The sequence below is a fragment of the Microtus pennsylvanicus genome, chromosome 5, assembly GCF_037038515.1.
Source record: "Microtus pennsylvanicus isolate mMicPen1 chromosome 5, mMicPen1.hap1, whole genome shotgun sequence".
Classification (NCBI taxonomy): Eukaryota; Metazoa; Chordata; class Mammalia; order Rodentia; family Cricetidae; genus Microtus; species Microtus pennsylvanicus.
In genome coordinates this window covers 107,080,057-107,102,139 of record NC_134583.1, presented here as the reverse complement: position 1 = coordinate 107,102,139, position 22,083 = coordinate 107,080,057, and positions in this window count along the sequence as shown.

The following is a 22,083-nucleotide window of genomic DNA, read 5'->3' as shown; positions in this document are numbered from 1 at the left end:
CCATCACCACCATCATCATCACCATCATCACCATCATCATCACCACCATCATCATCATCACCATCACCATCATCATCACCACCATCATCACCATCATCATCACCACCATCATCACCATCACCATCATCATCACCACCACCATCACCATCACCACTATAGGAAGAACATACTTGCTCGACAATGCTCGGGATCCAATTTTGGAATTTTGCACATTTGGAAGCAGTTACAGTCTTTATCACCAGTTGAATATTTCCAGTCTGAACAAGTTCACATCCCAAATACCTCCAAATCGGACGCTGCGTGAATATCACGTTGGCTCTTAAAAGGTTTCAGATTTTTGGATTCAGGGTGTCCTGACAGGAGATGCTTGATCTGGACCATAAAGTATCGCCTCAACTCAGCATGGCTTCCTTTTAGAAAATCCACCTCTGTTCAGTTGGATGGGAGAAGCACAGTCAGGCTGGGTGTAGACCAAGAAAAGTGGTCAACTTCCCTTCCCTCTAGTAACCAGTGTTCATTTGGGGGGGGGGCAGAAAAATGGTCTCTAAGGAGACATTCCTCTTACAGTCATTCTGTTATCTGATAGCTCATAGAATTGCAACCTACGGCTCTCAGGACAGCCAAGACTATTTCCTTTGGCCATATGCAAAGTGATAGCATTTATAGAATAATGGAATGAGATAAAATGATATCGTCCTCATCCCCATTTTTTCTAGCATAGTATTAGACTGATGACCTGTAGGTCTAACCTGGACTGAGATTCTTGCTGGTTGGCCCATGTCTCTTCAAGACAACAGTTCTCAAGCTGTTTGTTTTGACCCCAGTGGGAGAGACCCTTTCACAGGGATCACATATCATATAGCCTGTATATCAGATACTTACTTGTATTACAGTTCAGAACAGTAGCAAAATTACAGATACGAGGTAACAATGGGAATAATGCTATGGTTGGAGGTCACCCCAGCACGAGGAACTGTAATAAAGGGTTGCAGCATTATGAAGGTTGGGAACCACTGCTTTAAGGGATTTGATGTTGAAAGCTGTGTACCCAGCCTAAGGGTTATGCCTCATCCCTGCTCCCTGTCTCACACGTCATCCATTGTAAATTAATGCAGCTACCAGGCCCTGAGGGCAGCTGAATTTATCATCCTAGGTCTGTTATCTGGTTAGTGCTATGATGGGCAGCCTTCTAACCATTTTCCGTAGATCTTATCTCCTGCTATCCACCTCCACCCTTCTATGGGGGTTGCCTGTGACTTCCTTCCAATATACAGCATACAGCACCATGAAAGGCTATGACTCTCTCATTGGGTCTCTTGCTGTCTTGGCTTGCCCACAGTGATGAACTTAGCTCCATCAGCATTGATGATGACCTCGGGCCAATGTTTATATCAAGAAAACTGGGTCTTCTATGCAACAGCCCACAAGGAAGTAACTCTTGCCAACACCCCTTGTGAGCATGTAGAAGACCCTTCTTTAAGGAAGTCTTGAGAGAACTGTGCCTCAGCCAGTGCCTCAGTTACCACTTTATGAGGGACTATAAGCTAGTGTCTCAGTGCTTTGTGGATGAACTGTGAAAAAGAAAGCTGGGGAAAGCCTTGCCTAGACTCTAGTGAATCTGAGATAATAGCACTGTTTTAAGCTGCTGAGTTTGTGGGCATTTGTTCTCTGGCTATAAATAACTGAATTAGTAGTGTTGTACATAGTGATTTTTTTTTGGTTCAGTCAGAGATTATGCATTCCCCAGAAGTCCAGGAAGATTCTGATGAATCAATGACATGGCTCCAGTTGCCTAGTGATGTCAGTGCACAAACACACACCACACATTCGTCGTGAGGCTGGTGGAAACAGCCCAGTTAAACAAGAGTATAGCATAGGGCCAGTGAGATGGCTCAGTGTACAAAGGCGCTTGCTGTCAAGCCCAATGACCTTAGTTCAATCTCTAGGACCCAAAGGGTGACAGGAAAGAGTAGACTCTCACAAGTTGTCCTCTGACCTCTACAACTACCCTGGGACAGGAGAGTCTTCCCACAAAATAAGTAAGCAATGTAATAAAAACCAGCACAGCCAATACAGCTATGGGGAGCTTATATGAAGCTCTCAGGATGAGGAGCACTTTATGTATTACAGCACTGCTCATTATATTTAGTTGCATTATTCCCTTTGCTTATAAAATGTTTGCAGTTCATGTTTACTGCATCTCTTAATTGCATCAGGAGGCTCAGTTGCCATTCTGCCCTTTCTGGATTTGTGTAAGCACATTCTCTGATGTTCAAACAGTGATGAAATGGCCTGTGGGGCAGTGCTCCAAACATGTTCCCATGTCAGCAACTCATGTTCACACAGTGACAGAATTAGAAGTAGATTATGGACTTTTTTGCCTTCTGTTCCCGGCTCAGCACAGTGGTCTTAATGGTGGCTTTGAGCATCATACAATGACCATCAAAAGCCCATACAATCATACTCAGAGTAAAAAAGGGTCCTCATTTGTTGGCTGAACTTCACAAGCATTAAGATGGATCCTATTTATCAAAATTCAGAATAGGACAGTTTTAATAGGAACATACTTCTTTAGTGTAATACTCTCCCTGTTTGCCGAGGAGATTTTTAAAGTTATCTTCACTGGAAGTGTGACCCTGGTCCCATGGCCTATAGCAGTACAGGGGACTGAGGCTGGGAAAGTGGAAGGCAGAGCCATTCAGATAACGATGGTATGGCTGGTTCCTTCATTGGCATCGGACATAAATGGCAGGGGCAGAGCCATTCAGATAACGATGGTATGGCTGGTTCCTTCGTTGGCATCGGACATAAATGGCAGGGGCAGAGCCAAGTCTTGCCTCTGAAACTCTCACCGTCCTCCTTTGTCATCCATGTGACTCCCCTTCCAGCCTTGGCTTGAGGACAGCCCTTCTGCCCTGCCACATTCTGAGGTCTTGAGTAGTTCCCTCCCTTTGTTTGTCTGACTTCTGTCAACTGTGGCTTCGTCTTGCTCCCCAGAGCTGTCCTTTCCAGGTGGTATAAATGCAACCCTCCATACTCTGTCCAGAGCTTACCCTGCAAGCCACTTGCTGTCATTCCCCTTTACATCTTGCACACAGGGACAGATACACACTCTCCCCTGTCCGGTGAAGGGTCTTCAAAAAGGGGCTGAAGAAAAATGAGATAAAAATTTCATTTGAGAAGGGGAACATGGGGACTGTCCTTGGTCTTCAGTAAGTGCAGGGAAACCCTTTGGGAGGTTCACACAGAGAGACAGTCATTTGGAAGGGTGTTTAGAGATTGTATTCATTCCTTTCTTAAGAAAGAATGTTCTGATTAAAAAATGGGCCCATCAGATGTTTTCAACATATGCTTGATCAAGATCTCTCTGTCTCTTTCTCTCTTTCTTCCATGTGTTGGATCAAGATCTCTCTCTCTCTCTCTCTCTCTCTCTCTCTCTCTCTCTCTCTCTCTCTCTGTCTTTCTCTCTTTGTTCTCTCTCTGTGTATCTCTGTCTCAGTTTTTCTCTCTCTCATTTTTCTGTATCTCTGCCCTCCCCTCTCTGTCTGTCTGTCTCTTCCAACATTTTACTAGCTGTGCTCCACCTAGGAATGAAGAGAGAGCATGGGCCTGGGCATGAACACTAACTCTACCCTTGCCTCAGGGTGCCTGCAGGGCTCATGTGAAATAGATTGTCTTGTTTGTCATCTACAGAAGCATAGAATAGCTGTGTTCCCTTCCCATCCCCTGAACTCCCAGCCTATAGGACTGCATTTGGGAGACGTTCCTTAGGTTTCACCACAAATACCACCCAAGGCAGAATCAATGTGTTCTATGCCTTGTCTTGTCTTCCTAGAGGCATCTTCAAGAGTCAGTTGGTTTTATTTTGTGATTTTCAAAGCTTCCTTTTCTATGATTTTAAAGTGTGGTTTCAGTTCTGTCTTCTTTTCTCCTAACTCCTTAATCTTTCTGTTTTAGGAAGTTGAAAACAAAAGCGCTCTAGGACACAGGCTTAACATGCATGGCCAGCACCAGGGGCTAAGAATGATCACATTAATATTGCAGCAGCAAGGCTCTCAGCACTGCAAACTATGAGACACAGTTTTACACAGGATGGAGTCTGGGAAGCAATAAGTGAAGTTCTCATTTATGCATTTGGTCTGGACTTCAAGATCTTAGAAAGAGTTTCTGCTTCATGTTTTCATCTAAGCATGGTCATTCCTGTTTTTCTTATGGATACCTTGTAATTCAAACAAATTCTGGTGTGTGTGTGTGTGTGTGTGTGTGTGTGTGTGTGTGTCTGTGTATGCAATGCATGTATGTGTGAGGGTGTGAGCGTGTGTAAACTAGAACTCCAGCTATTATTACTCTATAATGCCCACCTTGGGGTAGTTGTTTGGTGCTGGGGGTGGGAACAGGGTATGTCTGGACGCCAGTGTTTGATGTTTGGAATCATTCTGCATTATAGATATCTCTCTTAAACCAGAGCTCATTGATTTGGCTAGTCTGGGTAGACAGCTTGCTCCACAGATCCCCTGCCTCTAGCTCTTGAGAGCTGGGATTCCAGGTGGGCCACTGAGCCCATGTGGCATTTCCATGGGTACTGACAATCTGAACTCCAGTCCTCATGCCCATGCTTGCCACACAAATGCTCTACCCACTGAAGTATCTCTTCATCCTACCTTGATTTTTTGAGATGGCATCTCTCGTTGGGACCTGGGGCTCAGTGATTGGGCTAGATGGGCTGGCTATTGACCCCCAGGGTTTCTCCTGTCTCTAGCTCCCTAACTCTGAAATTACACACACATGCCACCATGCCAACATGTTTTCATGGGCAGTGGGATGAAGCTCACACTCATGCAACAAGCACTTCACCAATGAGCACGTCCCCTGGCCTTACTTCCTATATTTTTAGCAGTATAATGTCACTAACCAAGTGTCCCGAGTCCCTTGAACTTGATGTGGCTCCTTTTGGGGAGATGAATTACTAGAACTTGCCTATACTCTTTCCCTCCTATCTTCTGACCCTTTGATTTCCCTGTTGTCATTGCTTTTTTTTTCTTATTCTAAGAAGCTGATACTTTGCAAAAACCAAAATATCCCTTAGAATGCCAAATCACAATATTTTAGGTCAGTGGTTCTCAACCTTCCTAATGCTGTGACCTATTTTCTTTCTTTCTTTCTTTCTTTCTTTCTTTCTTTCTTTCTTTCTTTCTTTCTTTCTTTCTTTCTTTCTTAAAGATTTCTGCCTCCTCCCCACCACCGCCTCCCATTTCCCTCCCCCTCCCCTGATCAAGTCCCCCTCCCTCATCAGCCAAAAGAGCAATCAGGTTTCCCTGCCCTGTGGGAAGTCCAAGGACCACCCACCTCCATCCAGCTCTAGTAAGGTGAGCATCCAAACTGCTTAGGCTCCCACAAAGCCAGTACGTGCAGTAGGATCAAAAACCCATTGCCATTGTTCTTGAGTTCTCAGTAGTCTTCCTTGTCTGCTATGTTCAGTGAGTCGGTTTTATCCCATGCTTTTTCAGACCCAGGCCAGCTGGCCTTGGTGAGTTCCCGATAGAACATCCCCATAGTCTCAGTGTGTGGGTGCACCCCTCACGGTCCTGAGTTCCGCAGACCACTTCCTACGTATAACCCCAGCAGCACAGACTTTAAGGGCATCATTGAATAAATGGGACCTCCTGAGACTGAGAATCTTCTGTAAAGCAAAGGACACTGTCACTAAGACAAAAAGGCAACCCACTGACTGAGAGAAGATCTTCACCAACCCCGCAACTGACAAAGGTCTGATATCCAAAATATATAAAGAACTCAAGAAACTAGACCGTAAAAGGCTAATCAACCCAATTATAAAAGGGGACACTGATCTAAACCGAGAATTCTCAACAGAAGAAGTTCAAATGGCCAAAAGACACTTAAGGTCATGCTCAACTTCCTTAGCGATCAGGGAAATACAAATCAAGACAACTTTAAGATACCATCTTACACCTGTCAGAATGGCTAAAATAAAAAACACCAATGATAGCCTTTGCTGGAGAAGTTGTGGAGAAAGGGGTACACTCATCCATTGCTGGTGGGAATGCAAACTTGTGCAACCACTTTGGAAAGCAGTGTGGCGGTTTCTCAGGAAATTCGGGATCAACCTACCCCTGGACCCAGCAATACCACTCTTGGGAATATACCCAAGAGATGCCCTATCATACAACAAAAGTATATGCTCAACTATGTTCATATCAGCATTGTTTGTAATAACCAGAACCTGGAAACAACCTAGATGCCCTTCAATGGAAGAATGGATGAAGAAAGTATGGAATATATACATATTAGAGTACTACTCAGCAGTAAAAAACAATGACTTCTTGAATTTTGCTGTGACCTTTAATATGTTGTGGAAACGCTCAATCATAAAATTATTTTCATTGCTACTTCATAACTGTAATTTTGCTACTGTTGTGAATCAGAATGCAAATATCTGTGTTTTCTGAAGGTCTTAGGCAACCCCTGTGAAAGGGCTGTTTGTTTAACCACCAAAGGGACTGTGACTCACAAGTTGAGAACCGCTGTTTTATAACTACAAATGGCTTGGCCTTGTCTCCTGCATTTACCTGTCTTGGTTTTTAGCAGAGGATGGTGTTTTGCAGCTAGCCTAAGCTGGGCTATCTTCATTTCCATTGGGTACCAGGAAGAAGAAGTAGATGGAGAGACCAGAGATGGCATGCACTGGATGTAGTCTGAGTTGAAGTAAAGGGGAAAAAGTGTGGACAGAGCTTATACACTGAGTTAGGTTCCTATAACATTTGTGTATTGAGGACCTGGAGCGATGGCTCAGCTGCTAGGAGCACTGGTTGCTCTTCCAGAGGACCTGAGTGTGGTTTCCAGTAACCACATGATGGCTCACAACCATCCATAATGAGCTCTTGTGCCCTTTTCCGGCCTGCAGGCCTCCATGCAGGCAGAACACTGTATTTATAATAAATAAATAAGTCTATTTTTAAAATGCATATATTGAAGCTATATGATATAAATATATTTGGAGACCACATCTTCAAAAAAAGTCAAGTTAAAATCATCCCTGATCCAACCATATGGATGTCCTTATGAGAGACAAGGGATAAGCACACACACAGAGGGAGAGAGATAGAGAACTACAGTCACAGGAAGACACAAGAAGTGATGTCCTATAAACTGAGAACAGTCTTCAAGCCAAGGGAATTTGCCAGTGTACTAACTCTTGACTTCCATCCTCTAAGACTGGCAGAAAGTAAATCCTGTGCTTTAAGGCACCCAGTTGTGGTGTGTTTCTATACAAGTCATAATAGTCTGCTACTGAGGTCATCACGAGACTAGAGACCAGAGGCAGTGAGCCCAGAGACAGGTGGGAATGGAATGGGACAAGACCCAGGTCCAGCGACTGAGGAGCCATGAGGAGCAGGTTAGAGACAGCCCTGCAGGAGGTAGGAGGCAGACTCAGCTAACCACAGTGCCATTCCTTCAGTTACAGAGATTCAGCAGCCTGCTCTGACCAGTTAATGCTCACACAGGTACCAAACAGTCTGCCTATCTCCATGCAGGACACTGCATCTGTGTGCAGGGGAGGAAGGAGCTTCTTAAGGAAGGAGAAAAAGGATAGGTGTGCTGCACAGGTGTCCTTTGTCAGAACGAGCCTTCATGAAGAGCCACAGGTTATACGTAGACAAAGAACTGGGTCTCTCCAGAGGTGCCCACATCCCAGTTCCCAGCACCCACAAAGCCATGACCTCGGTGGCAAAGCAACTTTACAGAAGCAATAAAGGCTCAGACGTGGTCCTGGTACTTATGGGGGTCCAATGGAATCACAAGGCTCTTCCAAGAGCTAGGAGCCCATGGAGCCTGAACTGGCAGAGGCTGCCCTGAGCTGTGTGGTTCTGACCGTCGTCACAGCTCTAAAGAGAGTCTGTGTGCCAAGCAAGGCTGGACTGGCTGTTCCACATGTCTTGTCAGCCTGGACAACTTTGCAACACCAGAAAGGGTTTGTGTTAGTTCTCTGGTCAGTCATTTTCATCGCCGGGACAAAGGACCTGAGAAAAGCGAAGTAAAAGATGGAAACTTGACTTTGGCTAATGGTTCCAGGAGTTCGGTTTGCCTGGCTCCATTGCTATTGGGCCTCTGAAAGAGTAGACCATCATGGCAGTGGGAGTGGTGTCAGGGAAGGCTGCGTATCCTGTGTGGTTCAGAAGAAAGAGAATAAAACTCAAGGGACCAGCTCAGTCCTTCAAAGGCCCTTGTGTCCAATGGTGTGCTTCCTCCAGCCAGGTCGCACCTCCTAACAGGCAATGCATTAACTCGGAATTCCTCCATACATTAATGAGGAAGCTCAAGGCTCTGTGGCTCTGTTGCCTTTCAATGGCGCCGCCAGCTGTGGGCCAAGCCTTCAACACATTAGCTTTTGGCATCATTTTATGTCCAAACCACAGTAGCTTGATAATGCCAAATAGAAGTGTCAAGGGAGCTCACACACATGGTTCCAGAAGCATCGCCTTGGGCTGCCAGCATTCTGGACTTGCACACCTTGTTTCCTCACCCTTTCCAAGGTGGACAAATGGATGCACAGAAAGGCAAAAGAGCTTCTCTAAGTCTGCCGGGACTACAATCTACTTGAGTGTCAAATCCCCAGAGACTCAGCACCCTGGGTGGTGATGACTTTCTTGTTCGCCTTGGTCCATGAGGTAAGACATGACAGAGTCTTGCTCTGAAACCACTGCCCAAATGATCTGCTTTATTTGTGGCTGTGATTTGAGCACCGCTGCAGTTTAACTAGCTTGAGTCAAAGAGCCCTTGTGAGGCGCAGCTCCAGCTCTGAGATGGAGAACTATAGTAAAGTGGCTATTAAAACACAATCGCGTAAAACCTTTGACTCAGCATTCCCTTCCCTGGGAATGCAGCTTTTGGAAATAAAAGGGCGAATCATAGAAAACTACACTTTTCAGAAGGATTACTACAGATTTGTTTATAGTGGGGGGAGATAAGAGGAAACAGCGAATGTCAGTCATAGGAAAATAGATAAACCAATGAGCTACATGAAAACAATGGAGTATTATACAGCCAATAAAATGATGAGGTCGATGCATATCACATACCTGGAAGAATTCCACAAAGCATGCTGAAGACATGCTGAGAACACACTGAGGACACTTGAGGACATGCTAAGGACACACTGGGGACATGCTGAGGACATGTAAGGACACGCTGAGAACGCACTGAGGACATTGAGGACATGTGAGGACATGCTAAGGACACACTGGGGACATGCTGAGGACATGTAAGGACACGCTGAGGACACACTGAGGATATTGAGGACATGTGAGAACACACTGAGGACATTGAGGACATACTGAGAACATGTAAGGACACACTGAGAATGCACTGAGGACATTGAGGACATGTGAGAACACACTGAGAACATGTGAGAACACACTGAGGACACGCTGAGGACATGTGAGGACAAAGTCCCTTGTTTCACATTCTATAACCACAAAAAGGTGTTGAACAATACCAGCAAGCAAAATTCAAAATTTAAAACAAAAATAAAATATTAAAATTACTTTTTTAAAAAAAAGGCAGTAAAATATTGTTGGGTAAGGTTTATCATGAGATGAAATACTTCAGGCATCACCCCCAAGACTAGTGATATTCTTAGTGAGAAGCCCTAAACCTTCAAAGTAAAACCAGAAATGAAATTTGATATTGCACTACAAGTTCTAACCAAGACAGGGGAGAAAGAGAGAGAAGTCCTAACTCCGAGGCTAGAGAGAATAGGATCACTACCCATGGATGTGGTGTCCATACCAGGGAACAGGAGAAATACCTGGCAGTAATTGTATTTTAATTAACTCTAGATGTAGTTAAATTGACAACCAAGAATAGCCAGCCATCATACACATGATCTATCAGAATTGAACCCCAAAGATCTAAACAATTTAAACAGACCCATAACAGGCCCCAAAATTAAAGCAAGAATAGATTCTCCACAAACTAACACCAATTTCTGCAAACTTAACTTTTCTTTTCTCTCTCTCTCTCTCTCTCTCTCTCTCTCTTTCTTTCTTTCTTTCTTTGAGACAGAGTCTAACTGTATCTCTGACTGACCTACTTACTGTATAGACCAGACTGGCCTTGAACTCACAGAACTATGCCTGCCTCTGTCTCGTGAGTACTGGAATTAAAAGTGTGTACCACCACATCCAACTAATTTCTAGAAACTTTAAAAACATAATACCAAGACTTCTCAAACTTTTCTATGAAATAAAAAGGAAATGATTCCCACTAAATTCATTCAATGAAACAAGTATTCCCCTCGTGCCAAACACCAGATCAAGTTCCAACAAAGAAATAAAACTATGGTTCAATTTTTTTGATGAACATAGATCTAAAAACTCGCAACAAAATATTTGCAAAATGAATTCAAGAGTACATTAAGAATAGCATCAATTGGGATAAGTGAACTGCATCCCAGAGATGCAAGTTTGGTTCAACAGATACAGATCAGTAAATGTAATAGACTTAGGATAAATCAGATGATCATCTTAATAGGTGCAGAAAAGGCATTTGATAAAGTTCAAGCTTCCTTATAATAAAATTTCAGAGAAATTAGGACTAGATGGAACATGCCCCTATAGAATGAAGACTATATATAATAGACTTATGGTCACATTATGCTAAATAGAAAAAATTTGAGCTTTTACTCTAGAATTAGAATAAAACAAACATGTCCTTCTCTCTCTTACTCAATATAGTGTCTGACATATTAGCTAGAGCAATAGAAAGATAGAAAAGGGATATCTGTAGGAAAGTAGTTTAATCATCTTTGCTTGTGGATGACAAGATTCTATACTTATTAGATTCTACAGACTCCATCAAAAACATTTAAATCTAATAAATACTTTCGGGAAAATTTTGGAATACAAAATCAACATACAACAACCAACAGTTTTTCTGTATGTAAATAATAAGTTTACTAAGAAAGAAATTAGAAAAAAAACAAGCCATTCACAGTCATTTAAAAAAAAAACTTAGAATAAACCTAACCATGAAGGTTAAGACCTCTACAATAAAAGCAGTAAGATCCTGAATAGAGAAATGGAAAGAGACCCTGGACATTAAAAAGATCTGCTGTACTCCTGGATTCTCACAAACAAAATTGTGAAAATGACTGTATTACCAGAAATAATCTGAAGATTCAATACATTCTCCATCAAATTTCCAGTGAAACTATTCACAAAATTAGAGGAAACAGGCCTAAAGCCCAGATGGAAAGAAAAAGAAATAGGCGAGGAATCTCAAACAGAATGAACACTGATGAAGATAACGCAATACTTAATCTCAAAGTATACTGTAGAGCCCTAGTGACAAAAACAGCATGGTGCTGGCACACAAATGGACATGGAAGTCTATGGAACATAATGGAAGGCACAGAAATAAATGCACTTAGTGTCAGAAGTAGACACAGAGAAAACCTATTCACTAAATGATGACGGCAACATTAGATAGCCAGTTGGAGGAGAGTGAAATTAAATTTATAGCTCTCATTCTGCACAAACATCAATTTAAAACGGATCACAGATCTCAATTTACAATGCAAAACATTGAAACTACTTGAGAAAAGCGAAGCAACAACTCCAAGATGTAGGCATAGACAGCATCTCTCAGAAATAGGACCTCAAGAGTTGACAAATGGGATCACACAGAACTTAAAGGTTTCTTTCTAGATAGCAAAAGAAGCCAGCCAAAAAGTGAACATATGACCTAAGAATGGGAGAATAACAATGCTTCAGATAAGAGGGTAATAACTAAAATGTATAAAGAACTGTAACACTTAAAGACCAAACTAATGAAGCTGTCTGTTCCTAAATGGACTAATGAACTGAGGCTCAAAAGATGAAACACAAATGCCAGTAAATATTTTTAAAGTGCTCTAAAAACTGACAATTGAAATGTAAGCTAAAATAACCTTTCCATTAAGAGCTTTTATGGCATGTATCAATTCAAAATATACAGGCAACACTGCCCAGTGTTCTACATGCATCTGGGCAGTTAAATTTCTTTAATCTGTACTAGGTAGATACTATTATCATTCCCATTTTGGTGTTGAGTTTGGCAGTAATAAAATTTGAGTTGATCTGGCTGTCATCTGGCCTCGAACTCACAGAGCTCTGACTGCCTCTGTCTCCCAGGTGCTAGGATTAAAGGCGTGTACCACCACCACCTCACTTGTGGTTTTAATAACTATCCTATTATAACAGATTTTTTCATTAAAGTTGGGTTTTTTTTTTTTGGAAAAAAAGGTGTTTTACATCTTTAGATATAAGGGAAGTACAAGTTAAAACTACTTTAACATTCCATAGAGCCACAGTCAGAATGGCTGTTATCAAGAATACAAATGACACCAAATGGTGACAAGATGGCGGGGAAAGAGGAGTTCTTATTTGCTGCAGGTGAGAGTATAAATTAGGGCACCCATTATGAAAATCAGTATGGAAGTTTCTTAATAAACTCAAGACAGAACAATCATATGACCCTGCCATACCACTCTTGGAAATGTGCTCAGAGGTTCCTGTACCCAACCACAGAGATACTTGTAGATTATATTTATCCTTCCTTTTTTCACTATAGCTGGGAAATGAATCAGCCTGGATGTCTATCAACAGAGGACTGGATGAAGAAACACACAGAGAAGAGAGAGAGAGAGAGAGAGAGAGAGAGAGAGAGAGAGAGAGAGAGAGAGAGAGAGAGAGAGAGAGAGAGAGAGAGATATCTGTGAGGACAGCATGATATATCAATAGAGAAGAGACAAACTAGAAAAGGCTACTTGCAGGTCAAATCACAGCCATCTAGCTCCCTGGTTCTGGAAGGGGAATGAACAAAGGGTGCGAACAGATCTGTGCTGGAAAGGACTGTTTCTTATACATATTAAACGATGCCCAACCTCTTTCATTCTTTTAAAAAAGAGAGGTAATTCAAACTACCTCAGACTTTCGATGTGTTATTAGATTGGCAAAACTCCAAATGTATGGTAAAATAAAATCAAACCAAATGTATTTGGCAGAGACCCAGAGAAACGAGGGTTCACAAGCTTAGCCAATAACAGGAGAAGCTGGCAAGTGCCCATGGAGACCAAGGGCTGTATGTGCTAAGGGCACAGGTTTCGGCTCAGCAACACAGCCCACAGATGTGCTGGTTGTTGGAGGTAAAGAGCCACTGTCTGCAGGAGGACTTACCCCACCCAGCCTGCCTCAAAGAGCCAAAATTTGAGAACAAGCCAAATCTTTATCAAGCAAGAGCTATTCGATAAGTTCTAGATTTTGATCTTAGAAATTAATGAAATAAAATATGATGTAGGTATTAAAATGAATGAAAAGTTCTTGAGGCTCTGATTGCAAAGGTTTCCACCGTATGGTTAAATGGGGGAAAGCAAGCTGTCGGGGGACGTGGATTGGCTGGCATCAGTATAAAAAGGAGAAATAAATCCTTGTATGTATAAAAGCCTTCCAGGGGGAGTCACGGTAGATTAATAACCATGGTTACCATTCAAAAGCCAACTTTGCTTTTTGAGGTATGGGAATATATTACCTATTCAAAAATTAAACAGATAAATACTTGTTTTGCAAAATTTTCTGCATTGATTTACTTCTTTGCCATCAGCATTTTTCATTTCTATAATAAGAAAAAAAATGGTTTATATTTGAGGGAGAAAAAGAAATATTCGAGTTCAGGTTTTGAAGTTAGACTAAGTGCCTGTAAATCCTGTTTCTACTTTGAGTAGCTGTGTGGCCATAGGGAGGACACTGAACCCCTGAAGCCTCACTTCTAAAGTCTAAGGTATCTGAACCTAGTGGATTGTTGTGAGGATGTAAAGTTCTGGACCCGGACTCAGCCCTCAATGGACATCACTTACTCCCTGCCCCTCCCAGAGTTCTCTGGTGAGGACTATACAAGATAAGGTACCAAGGTACTAATGAATATTCATGAGCTCCTGCTTCTCCAGTCTCTGGATTGCCCACCTAATGAGAAGCCTCATTGATGGCCAATGTTCCCTGTCTGCTCAGCAAACTCTCACAAATATCTTTCTTGACAGTATGTCATCATAAAAGAAAGAAAACCTGGAGGCTATAAATAATGATAAACGACCCCTTGTTCACCCGCCTCACACTGCTGCGTGCTCCCTATTGTAAACCTCCAGCTACTGAAGTGGAAGGCAGTGGAGTTATCATCATGGTCAGATCTTAGCATGAATTAACAGCCCTACCCTGAAATCAAAGACTTCCAAGTGACTGCAATTCAGACGACATACGAAATGCGCATGTCTGTGCTTCAACTTCTCCTCCCCTACTTACATTAGAAGTGGAGTTGAATCGAGAAATAATTACTCACGAGTCATCCGCCATTAATTAGTACAGCCAAGAATTACTAGGGACCTGTTTATGTTTGTCTCTGTGCCCTGGAGGAAGAAAGATAAATCAACGTTATGACGGCTTTAAAAGCTGAACGACATAAAGAGAAATCCACGTGAAAATAAACATTAATTCCAGGCTTTTTCATTTAGAATACTCCTATGTAAAAGATGATTATAGTAATAGTTTACATAATAAAGGGGAGACAGGGAAGGAAAGCCTACTTGTAAAGAGTGAATTTCAAAACTCTTTGAAATGCACATTGCATTCTTCATAAATAATGCATGCTGTTGTTAATCACTCTTATCTTCAGTATAGGAGATCAAGAATGTTTACTATGCAGTACTTCATAAACATAGTTTAATTAACATTTGCAGATATAAATCTCCCTTTCAAATAAGATAATCTATAATTGAAGTCTCATTAGAGCCTGGGGGAAGTGCTTTGGGGAGGCGCAAGGCGCGATATATGCACGGCATGATATAGGCATGGACCTCATTCATCTCAGAACCCTTCCCCACCAGGGCCATTCTCCTGCTCTGCAGTTAATGCAGTCAGGGCTCAGGCAGAGCACACCCAAGTCTTCCTCAGCTGTAAACAACCACAGCCCAGGGCTTCTTCCTACAGAGCACATGCCTTTTGCCCCTTTGCCCTGGCTCCTCATTTCCCCTTGTCCTTTGCAATAGGCATTAAAGAGACTACAGGCTGAGGCCGGACAGAATCACAGCTATGGCACAAACAGCATTTCCTGAGTGCAGTAGAGCCTCTCTTTTGCCATGGCCTCCTCCTGTAGAGAGTTGGATAAAAAGTTCAAACTTGGAGTTAGAGGGATGGCTCAGTGGTAAAGAGACTGATCTTCCAGAGGACCTGGGCTTGATTCCCAACACCTATGTGGCAGCTTACAACCATCCAAAAGGGATCTAATACTATTCTTTGGCCTCTGTAGGCACCAGGCATATATGTGGTGCACAGACATACAGGAGGCAAAAACCCCATAGACATAAACTAGATAATTACAATCATTTTTATAAAAAAGTCAAGCTCTTCCAAGGAGGAGCTAGTGGTTGGAGGAGAGCATCTACTCGTCAGGCATTGTGAATGACCACTCCGCCTATGGTCTCTGATGATAGCGGATCATTGTTCCCCGCCCAGGCTCACCTGACAGCCTTCGGGAATCTCTTCCCTCAGTCACCCCTTGGTTCTTCCGACAAGGTTGTTTCAAGTGAAGTTTGGTTGTCCGTTTTAGGTCCTCACTAATCTTTCATGTGGACACCAATTAAGTTGGAAATCCTACTTCAGTGACTTGAAGGAGTTTCTAGATTGTCCTTGCCAGTCTATGCATTGTTCTGCTAGATTTCTGTACCTTCCTCCTGGTACTGAGGAGGGGGGAGGGGTCTTTCTGACTCTGAGAAGAAAATACTAACAGGCAGGTTGAGAGGAGACATCTTAAGGGATGATGGAGTCTCTCAGAGTTTCGTCTGTCTCCCCAAACTATCTGTGAGCTTTGACTGAAGACCAAGCCACATGGGGAAACTTCAGCAGGCATATGCTATAAAACTCCAGGGAAAATTCCAGCTTTCTGGCAGCAGACATGTGGTGAAGGCTCATTGTTAGGTCGTTAGGGTTGCATTCTCTTTTCCCCCTGGACCTGCTTCAAGGTCAATTACAGAGGCACTTCTACGGCGCAATGATCATAAAAAGCTTGAGATAAATCTATCTTTCTGAATAGAGAAGGATGAGAAAAATCAGTACATGCTGTACACAGGATACGGAGGAAATTCTGGTCATTTTCCTTTCTCTTTTTGTCCCTTGTTTCTCTGTGAAAGCCAACATGGAAAGCCATGCTTGTGGCTGGAAGAATAGTGACCGATGCTGTCTGGAGCCAACGGTATCCGCCCTGAAGAGAGAATAAAAAGATTTCCCAGATTCTCATCTGATTCAATACAACTCCCAGACTCACTCCAAATGCGCATGTGCAGAGCACACCATGACCTACACCAGCCTTAGGATGGGAGCAGCTACATATGCTGCTTCCCAAGCCCCACTAGGAGAAGCGCATCCAAAGAGCCAAGACTGAAAGCTAGATCGCATTGAACCTGCTGCTCAAATGGCAGGACAGGCTCATGACCTGCTCAAGAAACAGAAAGAAAAGGCTGTTTTTGAAGATTTTAATAAGACTCGGAATTTCACTGCAAATGAGGCGCAGACACAAAATGCTCTGGGTAAAAAAATCTTCAAAACTCAGTAAACAAAGGGCGAGGCAAAGCTATTCTCAAGTAAAAGGCAATGCCAGTTCTAAGTTGACCCAATGAGAGAAGAACCAGATAAAAGCTTTAAAGCAGTCGGGCGGTGGTGGCGCATGCCTTTAATCCCAGCACTCGGGAGGCAGAGGCAGGCGGATCTCTGTGAGTTCGAGGCCAGCCTGGTCTACAAGAGCTAGTTCCAGGACAGGAACCAAAAGCTACAGAGAAACCCTGTCTCGAAAAATAAAAATAAAAAAAAAAAAGCTTTAAAGCAGCTCTTGTAGTCGTTCTCATGAAATCACTGATTTAGGAGGCTGAATATACAGCAGGATGATTGTCAAACCATCTGTGAGGTTGTGGGTTCAATTCCCAGTCCTACAAAATAACAACAAAAGAAATCCACAAAGTAGAGCATGTTCCAAGGAGAATGGACAGGAGTGCTCTCTCTCTCTCTCTCTCTCTCTCTCTCTCTCTCTCTCTCTCTCTCTCTCTCTCTCTCTTCCCTTTCCCTTCCCTTTCCACCCTCTCTTTCTCTCTCCCCTCCTCTTTCTACCCTCTCCTGGATCCCCCACTTCTCCCCCCTCACTTCCTGTATCTCATTGGTCAACTCCTTCTCTCTTGGATATAAACCCATCTTGACTTTTTATTGTGTTGCTCAGTTCTCTTGGCAAACCCTTGGCAAATAAGAGACCATATCCTATATCAGGGGCCTGACAGTTTTTCCATAAGGCAATGGTGGTGAAATGCAGGCATTCTGAGCCATAGTTTCTTTCACAGCTGCCCAGACCTACTATGATAGTACCCAAGCAAACATGTTCCTTGCTTAAATAATCGTGCATGGCTGTGCTCCAGTAAGACTACATCTTCCAAAACATGCAGCAGGCTAAATTTGGGCCACAGGTCATAGTTTGCTGACTCCTGTTTTATGGGATAACACTTCATCCAAATCGAGAAGTGACAAAGGACTCCTGAAAGTTCAGGATGGTGGAGTTCATGATGAAAGCAGTGAAGCCTGTAATTATGAATCAATTTTCATCTCTTTTGCCATAAATAATGTACATCGATCCAAGGTAGTGTTATGCAGAGCATTAATCCAATGGATGAAAGTTCTGTATGCCCAACACACAGATGGCAGAGACACTGTGGATAAGCAGGCCAAGTCATCGCCCTCTCCAGAGTGAAAGGGCTCCAGGCCATTGCAGAGTGTCTGGGTGATCTGTTGAATACAAGTGGCGGGCTATGTTCCTGGCACCCAGCCGCCCGCACGGCTAGCTTTATACCCTGAATAATTACACGGAAACTATATTCATTTAAACACTGCTTGGCCCATTAGTTCCAGCCTCTTATTGGCTAGCTCTTACATATTGATCTAACCCATTTCTAATAATCTGTGTAGCCCACGAGGTGGCTTACCAGGGAAGATCTTAACCTGCGTCTGTCTGGAGTGGGAGAATCATGGCAACTCATTGACTCGGCTTCTTTCTCCCAGCATTCTGTTCTGTCTACTCTGCCTACCTAATGGTTTCCCTATCAAATGGGCCTAGGCAGTTTCTTTATTAATTAACCAATGAAAGCAACATATTAGAAAGAAATCACTCCCACATCATTTCCCCTTTTTCTGTTTAAACAAAAAGGAAGGCTTTCATTTTAACATAGTAAAATTACATATAACAAAGCAGTTATCAGCAAGAATTACAGTTGCAGTATTTATATCTATTTTATCTTTTATCATAACAAAGGAAAACTATAATTATCTATCCATTCTTCAACTCCATCAAAGACTCAAGAAGGATATAATATTACCTAAGTAAACAAGAAATCCAAAGCTCTATAAATGACAGAGACATCTTGCTGCCTGGACAGTCACCCAAAGTTCCTCTGTACCATTGGGGCATCCATCTTCGGCCTTCAGGCCCATAGTATCCAGAGACATTTCCATGAAGCAGGAAAATTCAAAGACAGTTCAGTCACTTTCTGCTGTGTCCTGCAGAATGTCTCGCAGACTCTTTCATGAGTCAGGAACCCCAAAAGACCATCTCACCTTTAGGCAAGTTCAGCAGTCCTCTCTCTGCGGGTTCTCTGTGTCCAGTTTATGCATCAGTCCAGGCAAGAGCAGTTTCTTACCCAAATGGCTATCAAACTCCATAAGGATCCTCTTCGATGCCCATCTTCCTCTTGAAGTAGATTGGTGCTGCCTGGAGCAGACATGTCTCATCGTCCTGAAAAGCCCTAAGTTATTAAAACATTAAATGCCATATTCTGCAGTCTCTGAAAGATATGAAGAATGCCTATCTAACTGAAATATATCTCTATATATCTAGAAAATCTAACATGACTACAAGCTTGACTATTACTGATGATTATCCATTAATAACCTATATTTCCTAATTATACATTACATTTTAAAAATGAACTACACAATCACAATACCTTAATCAAGATCAGAAATACACATACATATAACAAAATTGACCTTAAAATCCATACCAATGCAAATTATTCATATCTATATCATATCCTCCTTTAAATGTAAAAGAACATTTATAAACAATATTTGGGAATACAGGTGCAGTTATTTCTCTCCAAACTGCTTCCTGCTGAATGGGGGCACTGTTATTCAGGTCTTTTATGGGATAACCTGTCTGCTAGGTTCATCTCAGTCGGTACTTGAGCAAAGTAATTTTTTGAGGGTGTTCACAGCAACCTTTCAGGAGGGCATGGTCTATCATACCATATTGGGATAGAAGAAGTCCACAGGGTCTCATCCTCTGTGAAAACAAAAGAAGAAACTCTTTTCCAAAGCATCATATCCTTAGACCCAAATTCTGAAGTCATACCCTCATGATATCCATTCTGGTTCCACTTGGAAGCCCATATAATGAAATGTCTCTCTGTACTTAGCTCCTTCACAGTCAAAAATTTTAAAGAAAACACAATAATACAAAAAATCCAGACTCACTATGAATTTTCCATTTTTACGTGGCTTTTTTTCTTTATTTCTCAACTATCTGTACTCTGTCTCTTTAAAGACTTTACTCTTTTTTTTAAACCATTAACTTTATTCTCTATATTCTTTTTCTTCTCTCTCTCAAGCCTACATACATTCATCCAACACTGTGATCTATTTATAGGTCTTCTATGTCTGAAATCTGTTTTATTGTGAATCTGTAATTTTTTTACTATCCAGGAGCGTTTTCTTAAACTGTTAAGCAGTTCTTAAAAACTTAAGTTGCACCATGTACAGGTAATACGGTACCGCCTGTGTCCTGCCCAGTCTAAACTTTAACTGCACGGTTATTCTGGTAATTACGGTAGGTCCTGACTGAGATCAGAACAGTTCAGCATGGAGCAGCCACTCCTGCCTCTCAGATCCATTTGGTGCCCCTGAGCTGCGTACAGTGCCAGGCACACAGCAAGTCCACATTGGAGCTGCACTCAGCAGTTTAACTCCAAGACTGAGTGTGCGGCACAGAAACTCTTTTCATCCAAGTTACAGCCAAATCTGACACGCAGAGCACTGTGCAGTCTGAAAACACATCTCTCTATGGTGGCAGGAATCCGCCATGCTCTTCCGCCTGCCTAAGCCTGATTCTGCCATCTGCCCAGGTGCAGGTGGGGAATGCTGAGCCATTAGCAGGGTCTCAGAGCACTCTCCTTCCGATCCCAAGCGGGAACAGAAACATCCAGTCGCGTAAAAGCCATTGAAATGCCTTAAAGCCAGAGTTCACGCTGGCAGCACAGCCCCAAGAAGCTGCACTTTAAAATGATGCAGCGTTTTTTTCTGCTGCTGTTGCTGAATCAGGAAATCTCTCTACAGCACGCCACCAACAAACAGCAAAAATCTGCATTAAACTCTGTTTTTTCCCAAGGGTAGTGCAATATTGAGGGCACAGTGTGGTCACAGATGGTGAGTGGCTGGCTTTCGGCAGTAGCTACACGATCCTTAGCGGGAGAGTATACATATAGTACATTTGCAAAGCTTCCATATCTGCTACATGTCACTGTATTGCTTGATCCATAGTAGAAACACCAGGACAACCCATAAAAGCTAATGGCCATGTACAGCATATGCCATTCTGACTGTTGATAGATTTCATGGCAGTTGATACATTTTAAAGCTTATTTTAGCCTGACATGTGTGCTGGAAATCAAACTTAGGTTCTGTAAGATTATCATGTATTCTTAGCTGTTGAGCCTTCCCTCCATTCCCCTCATCTCCATTGATTTATTTTTTTAATTTTTGATGGGCATTAATATAAAAGCAAGAGATGCATATGATCCGTGATCTTTCTTAGAGCTCCCGACAAACTTCTCTTACAGAGCCCCCGTAGTCTTTGATTTCCAGTCTTGCCCTTTTCAGTCTCTTCCTGTCCATTACTATCAGAGCTACATATCTTTACCTCCAAGATGCCTTTCCCTCCACGTGATGTGATGATGGGCCTGCTCCTGACAGCTCTGCTCAGGGGGCAGGTCTCCCATCACACTTTCCCTCAGGTGACACCCAAGTGTCACTGTAATGCAGCAGCAGCTGTCCCATTTCCCACCCACACTGATGTATTGCTCAGACTGGGCAGTGACTTGGGCCAGAATTCTGTTCTCTTTTAGTAATCAAGTGTGAAATTCCCTCCTGGTGACAGGTAGGCATGAACAAAAGGTGTCATTGCAACTGTGTAACAATTTCCTCTGAGACTGGATCATTACATCCTTCAAAGAAGCTCCTTCTGCAGGAAGGGAAACAATAGCTTCAGGAAGTCCCTAAAATTGACCAGATTCACTAGGCCCCTCCCTGCCAGCGTAAGCAATAAAAGCTGAGAGTCCCTCTCAGACAAACAAAGCTGCAGAGAAGGCTGAGAGCAGACTAGCTGCATGGGAGAGGGCTAGACCAGAGTCACTTGGAAAGGACACTCTCCAATCTGGTTAGCTGCCTGTAGGCTGTGCTCCAGGTCCCATCTTTTGTGGACCGTCACCCATGCTGGGTGATGCAGCTGTCTTTGAGTCATTTCTGATCCTGTAAGTAACTTCAACAAAACTCACTGGTTCACCAAGCTGGACTTGGGTGGTATCCAGACTTCGATCTGTCATGAGTTCCCTATCTGGGGTGAATAGGAATATGTGTGTTACATCTCCAGAGGAAAAGTTTTGTCACACACCAGCAATGAATATAGAGAATATGGAAGGACAAGATACCTGATTTGAAACGTACACATTCTACTTACACCCAGCCAACAATAAGGCATTCTCCTTATGCAATGGTTGCTCTTATGCCTGCTCTGCTTGCTTTAGTAGACACCTGAGTCATGGAGGAATGTCTGTTTATAGAGGCACTTGATGTGGTTAGGTACATAGGAGTCTACTATAAACCATCTACACACTAAAATAATTTGCCAAACTTGGAATGTCTGCTCAGAACCCTGTGATAACTTTTCAGAGAC